Source organism: Bos javanicus, chromosome 11 (assembly GCF_032452875.1).
Source record: "Bos javanicus breed banteng chromosome 11, ARS-OSU_banteng_1.0, whole genome shotgun sequence".
Lineage (NCBI taxonomy): Eukaryota > Metazoa > Chordata > Mammalia > Artiodactyla > Bovidae > Bos > Bos javanicus.
The window spans coordinates 69,279,909-69,304,249 of record NC_083878.1 but is presented as its reverse complement, the minus strand read 5'-3'; the positions used below and the strand labels follow the sequence as shown (position 1 = coordinate 69,304,249).

The window sequence follows — 24,341 nt, the reverse complement described above, 5'->3', positions numbered from 1 at the left end:
CCCCCTCTCTTCCTGCCCTCAATCTTTCCTGGCATCAGGGTCTTTTCAAATGAGTCAGTTCTTTGCATGAGGTGGCCAAAGTATTGGAGTTTCAGCTTCAGCATCAGTCCTTCCAATGAATATTCAGGACTGATTTCCTTTAGAATAGACTGGTAACATACAATAAGAAGAGATTAATAGTAGAAGGCTGGGGTCAACATTACTCCAATGAAAAGTTATAATAACTTGCCTGATTTAAAGACCTGAGCCTGTACTCAAACCTAGAATGCATGAACCAAAGGAAAGACTATGTGTCTATGAGAAAGAATCTGGAACACCAGGGCAAGTGTGTACAGATTTTTTTTTCAGTTCTTCTCCAAAGTGATTTATGGCTATTTCCTTGGACAGGAAAGAGGACTAATCTAATATTTTGAGGGATGTTGGATACAGGGTCTAAGTTGATGAGGATACCCAGGAGTCCGAAGCACCATCAGGCCCTCCTGTTGGAGGAGGGGCATATTGGAATCAGATAATAAACGGAGACTTCACCCAGGTCTGTCTCAGAGTGGGCTCACTGGCTCCTTTTATCAAACTGGCGGTCATTTCCTTGATTCCCAAATGTATGATTGGAATGGAGGCACTTAGTAGCTGCCAGGATCCTCACATTGGTCCTTAGACCAATAGTCTGTAGAGTGAGAGCTACTGTCTAGGAAAAGCCAAGTAAAGCCCCTGGAACTGTGTCACCTCTGCCCCAACCAAGTAGTAAACCACAGCAACGTTCAGAGGAAGAGAACATTCACGTGGGCAAGAACGCAGTTCTACTTTTATAGTCTTGCTCCAGGGCTATGTTTATTTTCCTGTTTTCTGTCATGATACATTCCAAAGGGACCCAGGCCATCTGGCCATTCCACAGAACACCACATTAGTCTATCATAGTGAAATATCACGTTGCTTGGGCCTGACAAGCAAGAAATGCAAGTAATCCGGATGTCTTGATGAGATACATGCTTTCCAGAGGGTGAATAAACCCTTCTAAATAAAAATTCAGAAGCCTGCTATACTGATGAAAATTTTAAATGGCAATTATTACTTTTAACATTTTGAGATAATTTTAGATTCATAGGAGAGATGTAAGAAGAACACAGATTTCTGCAAGCATTTTACCCAGCTTGCCTTTATATTAACATCTAATATAAGCATAGAACATATATCAAAACTAAGAAAATAACCTTGTTGCTGGGCCATGCTTCAGTCATGTCTCATTCTTGCTGATCCTATGGATTGTAGCACACCAAGATCCTCTGTCCATGAAATTCTCCAGGCAAGAATACTGGAGTGGATTGCCATGCCCTCCAGGGGATCTTTCTGACCCAAAGATCAAACCCACATCTCTTATATCTCCTACATTGGCAGGTGGATTCTTTACCACTAGTACCACTGGGGGAAGCCCAACCTTGGTATAATACTATTCTCTAGAGCACAGACTTTACGTGGATGGTGAAGAAGTCCAATGGTCAAAGGCATGCCAGAGATTTTTCTCCACAGTAAAGGACAACTTACCTTCTACCACTAAGAAAGAGTGCTTGGTAGATCTCTTCAGGTTAAGGTGGAAGGTTTCTAGTTTTAAGAAGGGCTCAGATCCATAAAGGACTCAGTAGCAAGTCCAGCCTCATTACAAGCAGCCCTGGGATTTGTGCTCTATCCCTTGACACATCTCATGATAAAAGAAGTATCTGTGGTAGAGAAAAGGCCGACTGGAGTCTCTGGCAAGACCCAAAAGAAGAGACGCAGCGCAGCCCATTACAGTTCTGGAGAATGGCCGAACCAACTGGGGGAGAGAAACATACCCATTTGAAAAGCATCTACCCTGGTGGTCCAATGATTAGACTTGGAGCTGGATGGGCTGGGACTGGGGGGTGGGGGAGGGCAGATGCCTGTCCAAAGGCCTACTCCCCCCTCTGAAAATTAGGGGGTAACAGTTTTATAGACAGGGAATTCCCTGGTAGCTCGGTGGGTAAAGAATCTGCCTGCAGTGCAGGAGCCTCCGGTTCAATCCCTGGGTCGGGAAGACGTCCTGGAGAAGAAAATGGCAACCAAATCCAGTATTCTTGCCTGGAAAATCCTAAAGACAGAGGAGCCTGGTGGGGTACAGACCATGGGGTCGCAAGAGCTGGACATGATTTAGTGACTAAATCACCATCAGTTTTATAGATCTATAGATGGGGGTTGGGGTTGGGGGTTGGGGTGTACATGCAGAAACAGCATAATCAGCTCTGAGAGTTATTTGAACTTGATTACTGGTGGTCTGAACAGCATCATCTTGATTAAGTATAATTAATCTTTAGTTGCAGGATTGATTTGTTCCCATTTCCTTGAGGCCAGTTCTCAGAATTGTGGCAGCTTATGTCATGGCTACAGTCTGGTCATCATGTAGGTAACTTCTTCCACCTGGTAGGGGTTTCGGTATCTATAAAACAGCTCATAGGATATGGCTCAGAATATTATCTATAGCCCTTAAGAAGGAAATAAACATCCTTGACTTTGCATAATGACTAACCTATTATTATTTGGTCTTCTTTGGTTGTTTCTGCATTTTCCTCACTTTTCTGATTAAACTTATTATTTGGCTAAAGTTTTTCCACAGACAAAAGGCAGGTGAAACTTATGGTGGGAAAGGACCACAGAGTCCTGCTCCATTTCAAAGGCGGATAGGAGGGTCTTTTGGTATTTATAACAAGCCTCTCTGAGCCTGTGTTTAAGCTAATGAATTGACTCTGGGAGGAGGGAAGCTGGTTGCCAGAGGAACAAACCCTGAGATTAGAGGCTTGAAACTTTCAACTCCATCCTTCAATCCCCCGAGGAGGGATTGAGTTAATCATTAGCGGTCAGTGATTTCATTAATTATGCCAAGATTGGAGTCAGGAGAAGAAGGTGATGACAGAAGATGAGATGGTTGGATGGCATCACCGACTCAATGGATACGAATTTGAGTAAACTCCGGGAGTTGGTGATGGACAGGGAGGCCAGACGTGCTGCAGTCTATGGGGTAGCAAAGACTCGGACACGACTGAGTGACTGAACTGAACTGAATGAGATCTCCATTAAAAAAAACACTGACAACAGTTTCTGAGAGCTTCCTGGTTCGTGTGAACAGCAGGGTGCTGGGAGGGCGACGCACCCAGAGGGGGAATGAAAGCTGAGTCCCCTCTCCACAACCCAGACCTTGCTCCATGCCTCTCTTCCATTTGACTGTTCCTGAGTTGTATCCTTTAAAATAAGCCAGTAGACAGAGGTAACGCGTTCTCCTGAGTTCTGTGATCTGTTCTAGCAAACTGGACCCTGAGCAGGGTATTGTGGGATGTCCCGATTTACAGCCAGTTTGTCAGAAGTACCCAAGGTCTAGACTTCCCACTGGCATTTGAAGTAGGGAGCAGAGTTGCACAACTAAGCCCTGAACCTCTGGGGTCTGCACTACTTTGGAGTTGTGAGTGTCAAAACTGAATTAGCTTGCAGGACACTCAGTGGGTGTCCATAGAGCATTGGAGAATAGCTTGGCGTGGAAAAGCCACACACGTGGTAAACAAGAGCTAATGCCTTTAGTCTCCACAGTTTTGACCCTTTCCTTCAGGTTCTACTGCTCCATTCCTCAAAAACTCCTAAGGCTAGGGAAGTGAGATAGAGAAGAAACCAGGATGATTCATCAAGTCAGTTAATGTTCTGACTTGATGTCAGAAGTCAGTTCTTCATCAGTTGGCAGTGTTTATTCTAGGAGTTACAGAGACGCAAAGATAAACTATTATATAATCCCTTCTTTCAAAAATCCATCTCCAAGGCTTTTAGGATTTCCCCCCTGGCCTCTAATAACAACAAATTAAAAAACTTGTCGGGGTGAGCGGAGGAGGTAAGACTTTATTTAGATAACTTTTTTCCTAGAAATCTTAAAGATTTTTTAAAAATGAGGCTTAAGGTCACAGGGGTAATTGATAGAGCTGGCTTTTGTATTGGTGTTTCCCTCTGTTGTTTAATCTTCATTTTCTAACACAATTTCAGCATTTGAAATATTTCAATATTTCTGAATAGAACTGGAGAGTTTGTGAAGCTAATTTTAGAAAAAGAACATGTAAACTTTTGATTCACAGAGAGTTTGGAGTATAATTTTTTGTTTGTTTGGTGCACCCTGTGGCTTGTGGGATCTTAGTTCTCTGACCAGGGATCAAACCCAGGCCTCAGCAGTGAGAGAACAAAGTCCTGACCACTGGTCCACCAGGGAACTCCAACGGAGTATAATTTAGCTATACTGAAGCTATGCATCCTAAACTTAGATGTTCATTATTGTTTACACTCCATATTTTGTCAGGACAGGAATTCTGTATTTTGAAAAAAAATTCTTTCCCTTCTGTACCCTGATGAATAAACGAACAAAACGCATAAACATAGGTAAAGTGGCTAAGTGTGTGATGGGTAGTTAAATTTATTTTTTTTAGGATTTTAAATCAGTGAATCTTCGTTGAAAACTAGCAGGAGGAAGGCACTGTGCAGGAAATGAAAAAAGGCTTAACTGCAGTCCCCAGCATCATGGAGCTTTAGAGTTTAGGTTAAGGAACAGATGTCCCAGGACAGAAAGTGGCAGTGAAAGCCTTCTGTGAGGGATGCTCAGAGGAGGTAACGTTTCCCTCTGGGAAAACTTCATGCTAGGGAGAGCTTGGTGCTGCGCGTCGGGAACCTGAATTCTAGAACTGGTTCTATTACTGATCTGCCTCTGTAGGTTAGGCTTTGTGGACAACGAGTATCACCAGCCATATCAGTAAAGACAGGATGTTGTGGCCATCAGCCACTCCCTCCAACGCCCCCACTCTCTAGATAGTTATGGTGCCTGTCAGAGGAACTATTTCAGTGAGCTCAGACTCTTGCATCTTCCCATAGGTAGAAAGTGCTAACTTCATTAATTTAAGCTGTCTGGCTTTTAATTAATAGTAATTTTTTAATATTCCGACTACCTAGTTTTTGTTGCAAAAGTTCCTAAATATCCTGGCTCCTCCCTTATCTCTTCTGAACAGCCCCTCAGAGCAATATGAGAGGCTGCCTCCTGGGCTTAAGTCCTCAGTATGTTCCTCCAGGAAAACTCGGTTCTCAATTTTTAGGTCATACATTTTTAAGCTCCCCAGATTTCTATTGTCACTCTGAAACTCTAAGGGTTAGAGGGACAATGACCTTCAGATTTCCTATTTCTTATTGCTACTCGCCCCTACACCCCCTCGCTCTCTATGTCCCTCTTCTTCTGGAGGCCAGACGGAGAAATGAAGGTGGTCCCTTTAAGGGAGCCCTCGGAGTCTGGCCCCGGGGAGCCCCAGGCCGGGAGCAGGGGCGGGGCTCCGGGAACCCGGGCTTCCCACGCAGCCGGGGACGCCGCTGCGTCATGGCGCTCACAGCCAATCAGGATGAAGTCTGCCTGGACGCATTACTAGGGCGACGGGCCCGACGCCTCCTGCTTCGGGATGAATTAGCGGCGGGTTCTGCACCCAGGTTGTGACCCCCACGGATTCTGCAGCTCACCCACGCGCTCTCCACTGCGTCGCGCGTAGTCCTCTGCTGGCCACAGGTGAGAAGCTGGAACCGTCAGGTGGGGGTTCCGGCGCCGGGAAAATGGCGGCGGCGGTCGGGGGATCCCCGGTTGGCGGAGGGGGAGCAGTCCCATGGGCACCTCCCTGGACCGCCGGCCTCCCCGGGACGCGGCCCCCTGTAACGGTCACTTGACGGGAAATTGGGGTCCGGATGCGGGTGGCTGTGCCACCGGCTCAGGTGAGAGGAGGCGTGGGGAAGCGATTCCCGGAGGCTAGCGGAGGCGTCGGGGGCCACGGAGCAGCTCGGCCGGCTCGATGGGCCGCTTTGCTCGGTGTTTACAGAAAGCTCACCAACACGTCCTTGCTACAGACCTGGTTGGAGCTGCACCGTTGCGAACACAGTCCAGCCTTTCACTGTTAAATCGGATGTACAAAAGGTCCCAAGTGGGCGCCACGTGCGAGGCTTAGATGTGAACTGGAGAAGGCAGGGGCTGGAACTGGTTTATCTGTATCCTCCAGGCGCCTGCTTGTAGGTGACAAGAGGGGCAGTGCCACCCAAGGAAGGGTAGGCCCCAACGAGGGGCTGATGTCAAGTCCGATCGTTAAGGCGAGTGTCTGAGCTCCTGCTTCTCCACTGGAAGAGAAGAAATACAAAGTTTGGGCGCTTAGGTGTTGGGGAGACAGTCTTCCTCCTTGTACTTTCTGGGTTCGGGTCGGTTCCCCGGGGGCATTGCCCCTGCCTTCGAAGTTCTTTAGCTCTATTCCACGTGCACGTGGCTGCATGTACAATTGAGGATTTGTTGCCAAAATCTTGGCTCCCTGAGCACCAAAACCAAACAGAAATAGAGTTATGGAAGAGAAAGAAAGAGTGGCTTTATTACTTTGCCAGGAGACAAAGCAGGAGCTCAGTATGCTAGCAGGAGAGGTTATGTAGTCAGACAGCAGTATGTGATAAGGATCAAGGCAGTAACAGTCTTGTATTTACCTCTTCTGAGAAGTTTCAAAACGGTGGGGGTTGCTAACAAGATGAGGGTGTGTACAGGGTCTCAGCAGGTCAATCTCCTAATCTTGATGAGCCTCTCTGTTCCCTTTAATCTTTGCCTCAGGTGGTTACCCTTGTTGTTCCTCCTGCCCTTTAGAACTCAGAGAAGGTCATGGGAGGCCAGAATCTTGCCTACAAGAAATGGGGAACAAAAGAGGTCTCCAATGGGCCCAGGAGCCCGACAGGGCCCTGCTCAGTATCAGACTGACATTCCGTTTAAGCTCAGGAATGTAAAAGATAGACGTATCTGTGCAGGTCTTACAGAAATGAAATTTTGTCCATTCATGTCAGTCCCTTATTTGAGCAAAGACTTGTCATGATAAATGAGGAAGCACAAATCAATAATTGAAGAAGGTTTTAAGTTTTTATTAAACTCTTCAAAAGAATACTTTGCCAGATGACTTTTACAACATAATTTGTGTTAGGTGTTAAGATTTATTGCTTTGATGTATTTTTCTGGTTTCTGTTTATAGAAAAAAAGTAACATTGGTTCTTTCATTGAGCCTTGGTGGAACTGCCCTGCCAAGTCCTTGGGATATGAAGATTAATTGCTGATCCTGAGTGAGACAAAGAAGTTTGATTCACTAATGCAGGTGATAAGGACTCAAGTATAGTTGGGGTGGGTACAGAGAGCTGCAGGAATGCATAGCAGGTAACAGTTGCTTCTGCTGTGGTCCTGTCCTAGAAGGAAAGGGAGCTGATTGCAAAGTAAAGGGGGAAAGAGCTTTAGGCAAAGGAGGAGGCAGTGCCAAGTTAGGTTGGGTTAGTTTTTTAAAAAAACTATCTTGATGAAAGTCCTTTTTGCAAAACTTGTATCTTTTGAGAGTAAAAGAAAAAGATTCATTTTAATTTTTTCCCCCATTTCAAAGAAGTGCCTGTTGTACATTGCATGAAATGTACTTCCATGTGACAGAAAAGCAGGTTAAGTGATTTTTGTTTTCTGTAGCAGTCTTGATTTGGTGGAGCACCTTGTTCTGTTATTGAGAGAGAGCACAGTGGCACTTTTCATTTGCCATCTTTGGAGGGCCTGCTGTGAATCAGGCACTGTGAAAATGAGGTGTCTTCCTTGTTCTAATTTGAGTAAATGATGGTCCATTTCTTCCCTCCAGGTGCTTAAAAGAGACTTTGTTTCACACTGCATCTGTGGAGATTTGGTGTTGGGCTGGAGTTAGGTACAGTTTCTAGTTCCTACTCTGCCACTGAAAATATCTTAGGGAAATCATTGTTTCCTTATTACCTTGTCTTTGACATGGACAAAGCGTTTCTCCTCCAAGCAATCTCACTGTTGTTGTGAGGAGAAAAAAAAAAGTATAGGTAAAAGGACTTAAAAAAAGTGAAAAGCACTGTGATGACAGTGACATTATAGACACTGTTCCAGGAGCCCTATACAGGCTCGCTCAGCCAGCAGCATTGTGAAGTGAGTACTTTATCATCTTTGTTTTACAGATGAGGAAACTGAGACACACTGAACTTTTAAGTTTTTTTCCCCAATTGCACTACTAGTGTCATGGTGCCAGGCTGTGTTCTTAGCCACTGGGCATACTATCTTCTGTAACTTGCAGATGTTAAAGTGTTAGGGGGATATATATGAACAGGCTTTCAGTGAAGTAATTTTGTGTGTGTGGTCTTTTAGTCATATAGATAATGACCGTGACTCATTCCATTGGCATCCAATAGTGATTTATATAGTGATGACTACAGTTACTTAGGTTAAGTGATATAGTCATCCCACCTTTAATGTCCATTATTTTTAAAAGTATTTTAAAACAGGGTTGTTACTGACTTCTAAGAGGAAGCACAAATCAATAATTGAAGAAGGTTTTAGTTTTTATTAAACTCTTCAAAAGAATACTTTGCCAGATGACTGTTACAACATAATTTGTGTTAGGTGTTAAGATTCATTGCTTTGATGTATTTTTCTAGTCTCTGTTTATTAAAAAAAAGGTAACATGAATTAAAGTGGCTGGGACGTTCGTTCTTTCTTTGAGCCTTCATGGAACTGCCCTGCCAAGCCCTTGGGATATAAAGATTAATTACTGCTTCTGAGTGAGACAAAGAAGTTTAATTCACTAATGCAGGTGATAAGGACTCAACTATAGTTGCGGTGGGTACAGAGAGCTGCAGGAACGCATAGCAGGTAACAGTCGCTTCTTCTGTGATCCTGTGCAAGAAAGAAAGGGAGCTGATTGCAAGGTAAAGGGGGAAGGAGCTTTAGGCAAAGGAGGAGGCGGTGTCAGATTGGGTTGAGAGGGCATGAGTGCCCAGTAGTCAGGCCAGAGTTTTGCAAAAGTTGGTGAGAAAGAAGCCAGGAAAGGTCAGGGCCATATTATGAATTCTCAGTTGAGAGAGTGATTTTATCCTGTGGGCAGTGGGACCTATAGAAGGATGAGTAACACGACCAACTTTATGCTCTGTAAAGGGAACTTTGGTGATGGCAGGGTCAAAGACAGAATGTAAGGAAGAAACCAGTTAAGGGCAGGTTCCATACTCCAGATCAGAGATGGTGAGGGAGTGAGGCAGGGCATTAACTGTGACAGCAAAGTTCAGAGTCCACCACACACATTTTGAAGGCAGAACGGAAGATGGCTGGGTGTGAAGAATAGTGGGGTGGGGAGGGAAGCACCTGCTGAGCAAGTGAAGGTAAGACTAAGGTGTTATATTTGGGGTGTTTTGGTAACCATATGGTTAGAGATCAGAAATACTGTTAAAATTTTTAGGGAAAAGGATGGAGCAAGGAGTTCTTTGTTACTGGGTTTTGGGAAACCTGTAAACCCTCTCAGGTGCTGGGTTACATAAAGTGTAACAACCAGGTTTAACAGAAGCCTCTAGGCTTTTGATTTCTGAGACTACAGAACTTTTCATTATATCCTTGAAGACAGTAGGCTTTCCATTGAAGGAAAGCCACTCAAAGGGAATGGGAAGAGGGTACGGTTGAAGTAAAATATTAGAATAACAAGTGTTACAGAGTGTTCTCCCCCCCCCTTTGTTAACATTATGTTTTAATATATTTGTACAGAAATCATATTACAAATGTAGTCACAAATGAATTCTCTAGTTGTAAAACTGACCACTGCTCAAACTTCCATAGTACTAGAGTTGTCTTATCACCAACAACATAACATGAATGCATTTGAAATCAACCACATGGTGAAATTGTAAACCTTGGAGAGAGGCAGGAATTCATGAATTCAGAGCAAGGCCAAGAACTGTTCAAACCATAAGCAGAAATCAAAGGACTACCAAGTAGAGTAGGCATAGATTTCTTGAAAAAGACTTAAGGCGATGAGTGTAACAATGATTGACAAATTTGACTTCAGACTTTGTTAAAATTGAGAATTTTTCCCCATCTAAAGATAACAACATTAAGAGAATGAAGGGCAAAATACAGATTGGAAGGAGAAAATGGCAGTTCATCTGGCAGATGTATGTATATCATGTAAACTTAGTAAGAAAAAGACAGTTTTATTTTAAAATGTACAAAAGTTTTGAATAGAATCTCTGTATGGCCAGTATGCGTATAGAGAAGTGTTCAACATCAGTCAATGGAGAAATGCAAATTAATTAATACAATAATGAAAAAACAACAGTGAGATACTATTGTCTGCCTTCTGGAATGGCTAAAATGAAAGAGTGTCAGTGCCTTTGTTGGCAAGGATGTGGAGCCACAGGATCTCTTAAATGTTTTGGTAGGAATGTAAAATGGTACAGTCATCTTGGAAAATTGGCTGTATCTAATCCTACCCATGACCCATCATTTTCATTCTTAAGAATATGCCCAAGGGAAATAGATGTATATTCTACCCCTCCCCCCAAAAGTAAAAGGATGTTCAGAGCACCTTTATTCATGATAACCAAAAATGAGATGAAACCCAACTGGACATTGGCAGTAGAATGGATGAATAAGTTGTGGTTTATTTATATAATGAAAAATTAAAGAAGCAATAAAAGGGAAGGAACTACTGCTTATGTACACATCAACATTGATGGATCTCATGGACTTAATGAGCCAGATAATTCATTGAATACTATGTGACTCCATTCAAATGAAGTTCAAAAACAGGTAACAACTGTTTCCAGGTCAGAATAGTGGTTCCTCCAAGGGGTGGTGTTGGTAATGACTAGAAGGGGCATGAGGGAACCTTCTGGCATGTTGGAAATGTTCTGTATCCTGAGATGGCATGGGTGTATGTGTATGAAAAATTCAAGTTGCATACCTAAGATTTGTACAGTTTCTCTTACACTTTAATTTAAAAAGAGGTGCTAGTGAGAATTTGGCAGTGTTAGACCAGTTAACTTTTGATGAGGAAAACCAGCAGGAATGACAGTGAGAAAGGTGCTTTAAAGGAATATAAAAGGAGTATGAGAGGCCCCAGGGAAATGATGAAATCTAGATTTTTTTATTTTTTATTTTACAAAAATGTCTTTTATATAATTGTCTTGTAAAAGGCAAATGTGAAATTAAGGCTGTTATATCATGATGTTTTACAGTTTGGTCTCAAAGTTACGTTCCAAACTCTGTACCAGATGATTAGTTCCTTGTCCTAAGAATTAATGCAAGAAACTTCAAGTGTAACCTAGGTTTTGGTAAATACAAGATATGTTATGGGAAATAAATTGATGTATATTTTGCTTAATTTTGAGGGGAAAAATTCTAATCAAATCTCTTTTTCATCAATATGAAATGTGGTCCCTGTTTAAGAGAAGTCACTGTGTGGCTTTTCCACATCCCTACTGATGGCTCTTGAGAATGAGCCCTGAGTTGTGATTCCTTTGGCTGCAGGGTCTCGAATGTAGTGATGGAGCTAAGAAAAGCCTTTGGTGAGCTACCTGTAGCAGCGAGGTAAAGCTCAAAAAAGGCCTTTGTGAGCTACCATCAGATTTGACAGTGTTTATCACACCTCTCCTTGCTGGTGATGGTGGTTTAGAAGCTAAGTCGTGTTCGGCCTTGGCGACCCCATGGAGTGTAGCCTGCCAGGCTCCTCTTCCATGGGATTCTCCAGACAAGAATACTGGAGTGGATTGCCATTTCCTTCTCCAGGGGATCTTCCCAACTCAGGGGTCAAACCAGGATCTCCTGCATTGCTGACTGAGCTACTTCTCTCCCTAGGTCTCTCTAACTGACAGTGAGGACGAGGGGTGGGTGGATCCTGCTGTGAGGACCTGGGAGGCAGAAGTCTGAGGGGCAGCCACCAGTGAGAGCTGACTGGATATGATTAACCACAGTATCAGCTATAACTCTGTTACAGTTGAGGTTTCTACACAGGTACAATGCTCACTTCCTCCCAGGAAGGAGATTACTATTCCAGGGATGATGAGGAGTACTTACGCTGTCCTTAGTTTTCCATCTCAATTAGAGATCACCTTCTTTTTATGTTTGTAAGTGAAAGTTAACCCCCTCCGGAGACCTTGTGGAGCAGGGACATAGCTTATTTCTGTGGTGAGCTAGTGTCTACTGGTGTCACAAAGCAAATGATGGATAAGAGACAGGAATAAAGATGCAATGAGGGAAGAGATGTGAGTGGTAGCAGCCATTCTTAGGCTCTGTGTGGCCAGTAATGTGGACTGAAAGGTTTTTTTTTTTTTAACTCTGACAGTGATTCTTTCCACACATAAATGTTAGGTATCTTGGGGAAGACATCTTTGTCTGGGTTCTTATTATTTCTGCCTTCCTTTTCAAATACGAATACTTTTATTAGATTTATTTTTTAAATTGAGTTCAGTTCAGTCACTCAGTCATGTCCAACTCTTTGCGACCCCATGAATTGCAGCACGCCAGGCCTCCCTGTCCATCACCAACTCCCGGAGTTCACTCAGACTCACGTCCATTGAGTCAGTGATGCCATCCAGCCATCTCATCCTCTGTCGTCCCCTTCACCTCCTGCCCCCAATCCCTCCCAGCATCAGAGTCTTTTCCAATGAGTCAATTCTTCGCATCAGGTGGCCAAAGTACTGGAGTTTCAGCTTTAGCATCATTCCTTCCAAAGAAATCCCAGGGCTGATCTCCTTCAGAATGGACTGGTTGGATCTCCTTGCAGTCCAAGGGACTCTCAAGAGTCTTCTCCAACACCACAATTCAAAAGCATCAATTCTTTGGCGCTCAGCCTTCTTCACAGTCCAGCTTTCACATCCATACATGACCACTGGAAACGCCATAGCCTTGACTAGACGGACCTTTGTTGGCAAAGTAATGTCTCTGCTTTTCAAAATGCTATCTAGGTTGGTCATAACTTTTCTTCCAAGAAGTAAGTGTCTGTTAATTTCATGGCTGCAGTCACCATCTGCAGTGATTTTGGAGCCCTCCAAAATAAAGTCTGACACTGTTTCCACTGTTTGCCCATCTATTTCCCATAAAGTGATAGGACCAGATGCCATGATCTTCGTTTTCTGAATGTTGAGTTTTAAGCCAACTTTTTCACTCTCCTCTTTCACCTTCATCAAGAGGCTTTTGAGTTCCTCTTCACTTTCTGCCATAAGGGTCGTGTCATCTGCATATCTGAGGTTATTGATATTTCTCCCGGCAATCTTGATTCCAGCTTGTGCTTCTTCCAGTCCAGCGTTTCTCATGATGTACTCTGCATAGAAGTGAAATAAGCAGGGTGACAATATACAGCCTTGACGTACTCCTTTTCCTATTTGGAACCAGTCTGTTGTTCCATGTCCAGTTCTAACTGTTGCTTCCTGACCTGCACATAGGTTTCTCAAGAGGCAGGTCAGGTGGTCTGGTATTTCTATCTCTTTCAGAATTTTCCACAGTTTATTGTGATCCACACAGTCAAAGGCTTAAATTATGTAGCCTATAATAATTTGCCTTTTGAGGGTTATGGAGAAGAATGATGGTAACCAGGAGTGGCTTGAATACCAAAATGTTTATTTGTTTAATCTGAACATTTTTGAACCGTTACTATGAGCTTGGTGATGGAGACAGAATTGAGTAGGTACCGTTTCTGCCACCTCCAGAGGTTCTAGGGGAGACTCTGCTCCTGGCCTCTTCTAGCCTCTGGTGGCTGCCTGCATTCCTTGGCTTGTGGCTACATCACTCATTCCTTGTCTCTGTGGTCACTGCCTTCTCCTGTTCTGTCTGTGGTCAGATTGCCTTCTGCCTCTTTTTTGAAAGAATATATGTGATTGTATTTAGGGCCCACCATGATAGTCCAGCTTCCCAGGTGGCGCTAGTGGTAAAGAACTTGCCTGTCAGTGCAGGAGATGTAAGAGACAAGGGTTCAGGTTCGATCCTTGGGTCGGGAATATCCCCTAGAGGACAGTGGTGTAACCCACTCCAGTATTCATGCCTGGAGAATTCTGTGGACAGAGGAGCCTGGCAGGCTACAGTCCATGCGGTTGCAGAGTCAGACATGACTGAAGCAACTTGCGGGCATGATATTCCAGGATAATCCCTCCATCTTAAAAGATTTAAGTTAATCATATCTACAAAGTGTTGGTTTTTTTTTTTTTTCCTTTTCTGCTTAGGTAATATTTACAGGTTCAAACGATTAATATCTTATGTGGCTATCTTTTGAGAGGGTCATTGTATAGTCAAGGTATTTGTTAATCTATGTATTGCAGGTGAAGAGATTAATTACTTAAAGTCACAAAGTTAGAATTAACTTCTCTTTATATATATGTTTCCCATCTGTGTACCACCTTTTGGAAGAAAGTAATATTCTGTGTTTATGTGGATTTGTTATACAGTCAAGTTTAGGGATTTTTTTTTTTTCTAAAAAACTTGTTATTTTGAGATAATTGTAGAATTACATGCAATTTTTAAGAAATAATACAAAAATTCCATGTCCCCTTTATACAGTTTTTCCCAATGTACAGTATTACAACCAGAATATTGACGTTGATACAGCCAAGAAGGTGAACAGCTTCCCCACACAGATTTCTTATATGGTCCTTTGATAGCTTCACATCCCCTTCTCTGACCTCTGGCTATCACTAATGTGTTCTCAATTTCTATAATTCTGTCACTGCAAGAATGTTACTTAAATGGAATTATACAGTGGGTAGCCTTTGGCGATTTATCTTTTTTTCACTTAACATGATTCCCTGGACATTCATCCAAGTTGTTTTATGTATCAGTAGTTTGTTCTTTTTTCTTGCTTAGTATTTCTCTATAGTCTTCAGTATTTTTTGGTATTGCGCGAGCATACTCAGTTGTGTCTGTCTCTTTGCAACCCTGTAGGCTGTAACTCTGATGTGAAGAATTGACTCATTGGAAAAGACCCTGATACTGGGAAAGACTGAAGGCGGGAGGCAGAGGGGACGACAGAGGATGAGATGGTTGGGTGGCATCACCGACTCAATGGACGTGAGTTTGAGTAAGCTCCAGGAGTTGGTGATGGACAGGGAAGCCTGGCATGCTGCAGTCCTTGGGGTCGCAAAGAGTCAGACATGACTGAGCAACTGAACTGAACTGAGACTGTAGCCCACCAGGCTCCTCTGTCCAGGGAATTTTCCTCCAGGGGATATTCTGGACCCAGGGATGGAATCCGTGTTTCCTGTGTTGCCAGGCAGATTCTTTACCATAGAGCTACCTGGTAATGTAGCTACCAAAGGACATCTTGGTTTTTTTCTAGTTTTTGGCTGTTTTCCCTAAAGCTACAGTGAACATTCATGTACAGATTTTATGTAAACATCAATTTTTATTTTATTGGAATAAATGCCCAGGAATGCAGTTACTATACCATATGGTGGTTGTATGGGTACATTGAACTCTTAATTCTCTTCTGTCCTAATGCTAATACCAAACTGTCTTAATTATCGTTGCTTTGTGGTAAGTTTTGAAAATGGGAAGTAGGTCTCCTACTTTCTTTTTCAAAATTGTGTTGTTTTTTCCGGGTCCCTTGTAAGGCCTTACAAATTTTAGAATCAGCTTGTTGGTTTCAACAAAGACGTCAGTTGTGGATCTGTTTGTCAGTAATTTTTAATACTATTTTCATTGAGTTGTACAACCATTACCACAATTCCTTTTAGAACATTTTCTTCACCTCAGTAAGAAGCCCTGTATCCATTAACAGGGACACCTCATCTTTCTTCATCCTCCTCTACCTTTGACCTAGGCAAATACTCATCTACTTTCTGCCTATCCTAGGCATTTCCTTTAAGTAGAACTACACAATATATGGCCTTTTGTAACTGGTTTCCTTCACTTTTTAGCATAATATTTTAAAGGTTCATCCCTGTGGTAGCATATAACAATACTTAATTCCTTTTTATGTTCAAGTAATACTCCATTGTATGGATACACTACTTTTTATTTATCCATTCACCAGTTGATGGACATTCATGTACAAGTTTTTGCACAATTTTTTTGCATAATTATGCTGTAATTTCTTTGGCGGGGTATATACCTAGGAGTTGAATTTCTGGGTCATAGGGTAGCTTATGTGTTTAATCTTTTCAGGGCTTTTCCAGACTCTCCCATTTTACAATCCCCTTGCAGTGTGTGGGGATTTCCATATTTCTCCATCCTCCTCCAACACTTGCTATTATCTTTTTGATTATAACCATTCTAGAGAAGTTGTAATAAAACATTCTCTTGTAATAAAACATCTCTTAAAGAATAAAAAAAATCTTTATTACAATAAAATACAATATTATTTATTGTAATAAAATATTGTATTTCATAATAATTCAATCCTAAATTCTTCACCATTTATCTTCTAAAAACAAGGTCATACATAACAAGAGTATAATAATACTACTCAACAATTTAATATAATACTGTTGTTTAATATACAATCCATATGTATGTTTCCTCAGTTGTCCTTTATAGATGTTTATTTCTGTATTAAGAATCCAATGAAAGAAGTGTTTTCATGTCTGTTTAGCTTCTTCAATCTAGACTAGTTGTAAGAAAACATTCTCTTGGATGTGAGGTAATCTCTCATTGCAGTTTTGACTTGCATTTCCCTGATGAGAAATGATGTCAGACATCTTTTCATGTGGTTTTTAGGCATTTGTGTATTTTCTTTGGGGAAATATCTATTCAGATCCTTTGCCCATTTTTTCCTTTTTTATTTTTTAAATTATGAAAATATAACACATTTGCAAGAGACTTGGAAAATACAGAGCAAATTTATATATAGTTCTATATATTACAATTTCTTTTAAATAGATAAATAAGATTTTTAGTTGGAGTTTCAATATCAAGCTCAAAAATTAATAGAATGACTATACATAGAAGTAGAAGGGTATAGTAGACCTAAAAAGCACTGTGAACCAATTCAACATAATTAAGATTTATACAACTCTGCCCATTTTTAATTGGGTTATTTGCCTTTTTACCACTGCCTTATACAAGTTCTTCATATATTCCAGTTAGAAGCCCCTGATCCTACGTGTGATTTGTAGAAGTTTTCTTCTATTCTGTAGGTTGTCTTTTCTATTGAAATGCAGTTTGCAGTTGATTTTCTTTCTTTCTTTTTTTAAGTTTATTTTTAATCGAAGGATAATTGCTTTACAGTATTGTGTTGGTTTCTACCAAACATCAACATGAATCAGCCTTTCCTGGTATATTTATCTTGTATCTGTAGCCTTACTGAATTCACACTTTAGGAGGTTCTAGGACGTTTTGGGGCAGATTCTTCAGGATTGTGTATGTAAACCATCATGTCATCTGCAAATAGGGACAGGTTTATTTCTTCTTTCTGTATGGCTTTTATTTCCTTTTCTTGCCTTCTTGCATTTTGTAGAATTTCCAGTACTGTGTTGTACAAGGGTGGTGAGAATGAACATCCTTGTTCTCAATAATAGAGGCAATGAATGCAGTGTTCATTTTTTTCATTTATCATTATGTGTAGTAATGTTTGCTGGTTTTTTTTTTAAAAGATGCTCATTATCTAGTTGAGGAAGTTCCCTGTATTCCCTTATTTTTATGAGCGCTTTTCTCTTGAACAGGATTGACATCATTATTATTATTATAGCTCTTACCAAGTTTTCTGGTCTCTTTTTTTAACTTTTCATTTTATGTTGGGGTATAATTGATTAACAGTGTTGTGATAGTTTCAGGTGTGTAGCAAAATGATTCAGTTATACATGTGTATATTCTTTTTCAAATTCTTTCCTATTTAGGTTGTTACATAATATTCAGCAGAGTTTCTTGTACTATATGGTAGGTCCTTGCTGGTTATTCATTTTGTTTGTTTATTAAAAAAAATTTTTTTTTCCTTTGTATAGCCCAACTCACTAAATTTTTATTTTAAATGAATTGGTGTTTATGGTATGTATGATGTCACAGACAGTGACCATACAACAGTTTATATTGTTGGGAACAGGCACAGCTGAAAAGTGGCTGACTTGCTATTCTTATATTACACAGGAGTAGGTCAGTTAGGGAGTTAAAATAATAGTCAACAGAATGCTATTCTTTTTTTTAACTTTTTATTTTGTATTGGAATATAGAACTCCGGCAGACGGTGATGGACAGGGAGGCCTGGCGTGCTGTGATTCATGGAGTCGCAAAGAGTTGGACACGACTGAGCGACTCAACTGAACTGAACTGATAGCTGATTAGCAAACAATGTTGTGATAGTTTGAGGTGAAGAGCGAAGGAACTTAGCCATATACATACATGTGTCCATTCTCCCCCATACTCCCCTCCCATCCAGGCTGCCACATAACATTGAGCGGAATTCCATGTGCTCTCAGTAGGTCCTTGTTGGTGGTCCATTTTAAATACAGCAGTGTGTACATGTCAGTCCCAAACCCCTTAACTATCCTTTACACCCAAAACAGGATTGACTTTTATCAGATGATTTTTTTCTGTGTAGACTGGTATGATCGTGTAAATATGTGTTTTTTTCAGTTTGTTAGTATGTGGGTTACATTGATCTTGAATATTGAACTAAGGAGTTTTGTGATTATATTCATGTATTGGTCTATAGTTTTTTTTTTTTTTGTAGTAATGTCTTTTCCTGGTTTTTGAGGGGTTTTTTTTTTTTTTTTTTGAGGGCTTCCCTTGTAGCTCAGTTCGTAAAGAATCTGCCTGCAGTACAGGAGGCCCAGGTTTGATCCCTGGGTTGGGAAGATCCCCTGGGGATGGAAATGGCAACCCACTCCAGGATCCTTGCCTGGAAAATCTCATGGACGCAGGAGCCTGGCGGGCTGCAGTCCATGGGGTCGCAAAGAGTTGGGCATGACTGAGCGACTAACACTAACACACTGCACTTCCTGGTTTTTGCATCAGGGAGATGCTGGATTCTTAACGTGATCTTGTGTTTTCCAAAGAGATTGTGTTAATTCTTGAAACATTTGGTAGAATTCTCTAATGAAACGATCTGGGCCAGGAGATTCCTCTTTTGGGAGGTTTTTAATTATGAGTTTAATTTCCTTAATAGTTATAGGGCTGTTCAGATTGTTTCATTTTGAGTGAGTTGTGTGTTTTGAGGAATTGGTCCGTTGACATACAAAGCAGGGCTCTTCACTGCTGCTGGGCAGCCGTGGGAGTTTCAGGTCTTCTGTAGGCCTTACTGATAGACTCTGCCTTCTTGCTGTTCCCCACACGGCCTAAACTGACACCACTGGGAGGGGATGGCCTTCTTACACCTGCAGATAGAGGAAGTCCTGACTCTCTGCTAGGCTGTGTCATACCACTCTGGTGGAGATGAGAAGGGGAGCCTCGTTACTGTCATAGGAGTAGAAGTACAGCTCTCCAGGTGTTCTTCCTAGATGCTGTGTGGCAGGGGACAGGGGTCCTTAGCAAGGGAAGGAAGTTCTGCCTTTGGTATCATCCCCACAGGTGAAGGTAGGAGGTAAGGGAGGGAGTAAGGGGGTAGCCTCCTGTAATGTTGAGGCACAACAGTATATAGCCTGGTGAGAAGGAAAGTTTAGACTCTTTACTTGGCTTACCTTGTCACAGGGTACGGGTGAGCTACAGTTTATCCTATGGTTTTTGGCTGGAGTGCCAGTGGTTATTGTCTACAAGTTTTCTGTTTTGCTCTGCTGCTCTTTTCTTGGTTCTCTGAAAGAGCAGGGACTTTATTTGTCTGCCTCCATTGGCATTTCTGGATTATTGGCTGCTTCAGCTCTGTGTCTATGCGGTATTTGAGGCAAAAGGAAAACCCAGAGAATTCACCATCATGTTGTTCCACAGATCCCAGGGTCCTTCCCAAACTAAAGTGCCTTCTCTCCACCTTCAGAGTCTTCTTTTGTTTGTTTCACATATAATGTCCTGAATATTCACCGGAAGGACTGATGTTGAAGCTGAAGCTCCAATACTATGGCCACCTGATGAGAAGAACTAACTCATTAGAAAAGACCTTGATGCTGGGAAAGATTGAAGGCAGGAGGAGAAGGGGACGACAGAGGATGAGATGGTTGGATGGCATCACTGACTCGATGGACATGAGTTTGGGCAAGCTCTGGGAGTTGGTGATAGACAGGGAAACTTGGCGTTCTGCAGTCTTTGTCCAACTCTTTGCAGGGTTGCAAAGAGTAGGACATGACTAAGTGACTGAACCAATAATGTCCAGGGTTTTTATTTGCCCTTAGCTGAAGCAGTAGGTTTTTCCTGTGGTCATGTATGGATGTGAGAGTTGGACTGTGAAGAAGGCTGAGCACCGAAGAATTGATGCCTTTGAACTGTGGTGTTGGAGAAGACTCTTGAGAGTCCCTTGGACTGCAAGGAGATCCAACCAGTCCATTCTGAAGGACATCAGCCCTGGGATTTCTTTGGAAGGAATGATGCTAAAGCTGAAACTCCAGTACTTTGGCCACCTCCTGCGAAGAGTTGACTCATTGGAAAAGACTCTGATGCTGGGAGGGATTGGGGGCAGGAGGAGAAGGGGACGACAGAGGATGAGATGGCTGGATGGCATCACTGACTCAATGGATGTGAGTCTGGGTGAACTCTGGGAGTTGGTGATGGACAGGGAGGCCTGGTGTGCTGCGATTCATGGGGTTGCAAAGAGTTGGAGACGACTGAGCAACTGAACTGAACTGAAGCAGTAGGAGCAGTACATTTACTGGATTTTATGGAGCAGTAAGTAGTTGGACTGAGATTAATTTTTTTTTTAATGGAAGAAAACATAGGGTAGAAATTAAGATACATAATTGGCTAGTTAGATACTTAAGTTAGTTTTGGGTCAGTTACTTTGAAGTGACAGTTCAACTATGTCTTCTTTTCCCCTAGAGAGTAATTCTGTTTGTCATTGTTCAGTAAAACCAAACCCGCATTAGTTTAAGATCTCTTTTAAAGAAGTTTGAAAATCCAATGAACTAATTTATTTCTGCATTTATATATTATAAATGCATCATAATTCTACATTTCTGGCTTAGTGTGTGATAGAAAAAAAATTTATTGTAGTGAAAGATTAGTTTTATAGAGGGATTAACTCAGTTTTTCTAATAGAGATCTTGAAGCTGTGGATTCTTTTCTTAAAGAGGAAAAAGGCATTGTGGTTAAGAACTACATAAGGAAAATTTGTGGAAGTCTTTGAAATGTACAAAACAGATCATGGGGTATCTTGGAAACTGGGTGGTCTAAAACACGTTTCCTGGAGATGTGATCTATGGAATCTGCAGCTTTTATTATTTTTTGACTGACTTTATAACTTTGCAAATTGTGGATAACTGACAGGAGTGCAAATGTCTTTAGACATGCGGCTGAGTTTTGTTGATTGGAGGTACTATTGATTTCTTTTCCTCTTTTATGGGAGAAGCCGGTTTTAGATCTATTAAACAAATACATTTCACCATTTCCAGTTACCTGTGTGTTCGTGTTCTTTGGATTCACTTTTGAACCAGATGAAGCATGTTATTTATTCCATAATTAATTAATGAGTTAAGTAAAATCATAGGTGTTCATTTTATATTAGTATGGGAGACACAATGTTATCTTTTTGTTTGTTTGAATTATGCTGTTAACAACTTGAACTCTGATGTGCTTGAATCCCACTGTAACACTTACTGTCATTGTGATTTGGAGCAGGGAGTTTTATCTTTTAACCTAAGTCTGTCTACCCACTATAAAAAGGGGTCACAGTGCTATTTTCCTGTTGATGTTTTTGTGAGGACTGAAAGAAATGTTGTAAGGAACACTCATCTCACTGCACCTCATACATCTTAAGAACTTTGCTTTCTACTGTTACAAGGCTGTGGGCAACCATTTTACCTTCCTGAGACTTAATCTATTTTAAAAAAAAAAGGAACTTTTTTACTTGGTTGTTAGGCCATATGGAATGGAAGAAGTAGCAGTAGTTGCTTTTGGAAGGAAGAACATTTTAAACATGCAAGTCACCTTGCTGCTCTGAGAAAGAGAAATGTAAAGTTGGATCTGGTGAGCCATTCATTAAAACAGCAGCCTGGTAATTCGATCATTAAACTTTGATTGAGGGGATCCTGCTGTGCTGGCCTTTGGACTAGGAAGAAGCAATAGGGCTGGGAATGGGGCTTACCAGAGTAACAGGAATGCTCTTTTTTGCCATAAAACAATTTGGAGAGTGGATCAGGATAGATGAAAGACTTGGAGCTCAAGTGTGTGGGCATGCTCACTAGTGAGTATAATTGGAAAGGGCTGAGTTTTGTTAAACAGGGAGGGCCATTTGGAGTTGTAAGGGCAATTTGGGGGCAAGTGGGGAGGTGGGACAATTGAAGAAGAGGGAGGAGCTGGAAAAATGGCTCCAGGATAACTGTTACTTAAATTGACCATTCCCTCTGACCCTCAATATTGACCAGTGTTTTTACCTAAGGGTTTTTTGGGCCTTTGGGGGGTTTAGGTAGATGCGAGCAGGATTCAGTTGGTGAACTGTTCGAGCTAAAAGAGGGGATCCTTAGGCTGAGAGAATTTAAATCCCTCAAAAATTAGCGCTGGTCTGGGAGAGACGTTGGCCTTCTGGGAAAGACCTATAATTGGAGCAAGCCAGGGGATAGTTCAAGGCAAGGGTATCCCCAGCCACTCTTAGTTTAGGATAGTGAGAATAATTTCAGCTGCACTGCCAGGTCAGTATGGGGAGGAAGACGACTTTCCTCTGCCTTCGTAATCCTTCTGACTGGTCTAAGAATTAAATTGACACGATACAGATTATTGGGAGAAATCAATCCTAACTTTGTAAGTACAGGAATCCCACATACATGAGAAGGTCAGAAACTTCACATCCATGGGATATTCAAAGACAGAAAGGTAAAATTGAGGTATGTATGTCTTTCTGAGCTAAGGGACTTCCAAAGTACATGTGTGTGTGCTAAGTCACTTCAGTCGTGTCCAACTCTTTGTGACCCTATGGACAGTAGACCGCCAGGCTATTCTGTCCATGGGGATTCTCCAGGCAAGAATACTGAGTGGGTTGCCATACCAGTCTCCTGGGGATCTTCCTGTCCCAGGGATTGAACTCATGTCTCTTACTTCTCCTGCATTAGCAGGCAGGTCCTTTACCACTAGCACCACCTGGGAAGCCCAGGACTTCCAGAGAGGAAGGTTATTCGCAGGACAGAAGAGCAGGTGTTGTCCTGTCTTACACATGGGGCCACTTAGTTAATTTCTGATAGTTACTCTTTTTCTGACGGAAATCCCCAGTTTAGATTCTTCTTGGGTGGTCAAGGGAGAGGCAGTAGTAATAGGCAAACAGTGTCGGATTTGTGATCTCCGAAGATTGACCTTCGGGACCAGAAACCAGGCTTGACCACTCAGGGCTCTTGTGTGGCAGAAGTTTTATTACAGCGAAAAGGGACGGAAAAACTTCTGACATAGACATCAAAAGGGGGTGGAGAGTGCCCCACTCGCTAGTCTTTAGCAAGGGAATTACATTCTTTTTAATTAGTTATTACAATAAATCAAAAGAATGTCTCAAGGTTGTAAAAATATTGTCAGACCCACTCCCACAATTTACATTTTAGGATAACAGGATTAGAACTTAACAATAGGAAGATCCTACCAGACCCACTCCCCTAATATATGTTCTAAGATATCAGGATTAGTTGGAAGGTTTTCAGGAAGGAGAAACTGCCCTCAAGCAGGATACATTATTGTTATATAATCCCTAGTACAGAGTTTAAACTGAGTTGTGTAATCATCAGTTTAAAGGACTTAAAGGAAAATACTGTTCTATGTGACTAAGGCTAAGGAATGTAGAGGGAAAAAAAGTTTGTCCTTTCCTCTTCCTTGAGAATTCCAGATCCCTATCTCCTCCTTGAGAACCCCAGGCCCCTCTCTCCTCGGGGACCCCCGAACTTCTTATAAACCTGCGTAGGAATTGACTCTCTCAGTTGTATCTCTTGGACCTCCAGAATCTGGATTGATTTCAGCTCAAAATAGTCTTCTCGCAAGAGGGACACATCTTGGGGATGCATGTTCTGAACCTTTTCATGAACAAGGAGTTTATTCATTGACAGATAACCATAGTTATAACCGGCTTATACACTGATTCTGACTTAACAAAATTAAGTACTACTATACACGAAAGCAAGAGTCTGCCCAAACATATTTTAAAGTTTTATGCACAGTAAAATAGTCCTTGTAATTTGGCTTTAGACTTGGGGCCCCAGAAGTGGGAAGAGTGTGGGGTCTGCTTGCCTTCTTACAGAAGGTCTTAAGGTTCCTCTTGCCATCATTGAAACCTGAATACCCCAAGTGTTGGATGTGGGGAGGGGAGCTGCCGCCTACCCCATTCCTTCTGGAGGTTGAGATCTGAGCTCAGATTTTGCCTTCACTGTCCAAATTCTGCCTAAGGGTGTTGCGGTGAGGGGAAAGCTGAAGCTTCAAGGACCCGGCTGGTTTTAGCACGCCAGCCTTGGGCTTCCCAGGAGGCGCTAGTGGTGAACCT

At 41.9% G+C, this 24,341-nt stretch overlaps 1 protein-coding gene across 3 annotated transcripts in view; it reads left to right on the top strand.

Annotated features, from left to right (window-relative positions):
• Window positions 1-5,415: 5,415 nt before the first annotated feature.
• LCLAT1 (lysocardiolipin acyltransferase 1) overlaps window positions 5,416-24,341 on the top strand; it is a 193,810-nt gene continuing 174,884 nt past the window's right edge. The window contains exons 1-2 of one of the 3 annotated variants that reach the window (XM_061432932.1): window positions 5,416-5,578; window positions 7,056-7,201. The gene's annotated coding sequence lies outside the window, so the exon portion shown is untranslated. The remainder of the gene's footprint in view (window positions 5,579-7,055; window positions 7,202-24,341) is intronic. The other 2 variants (XM_061432931.1, XM_061432933.1) reach the window with 2 other exon arrangements.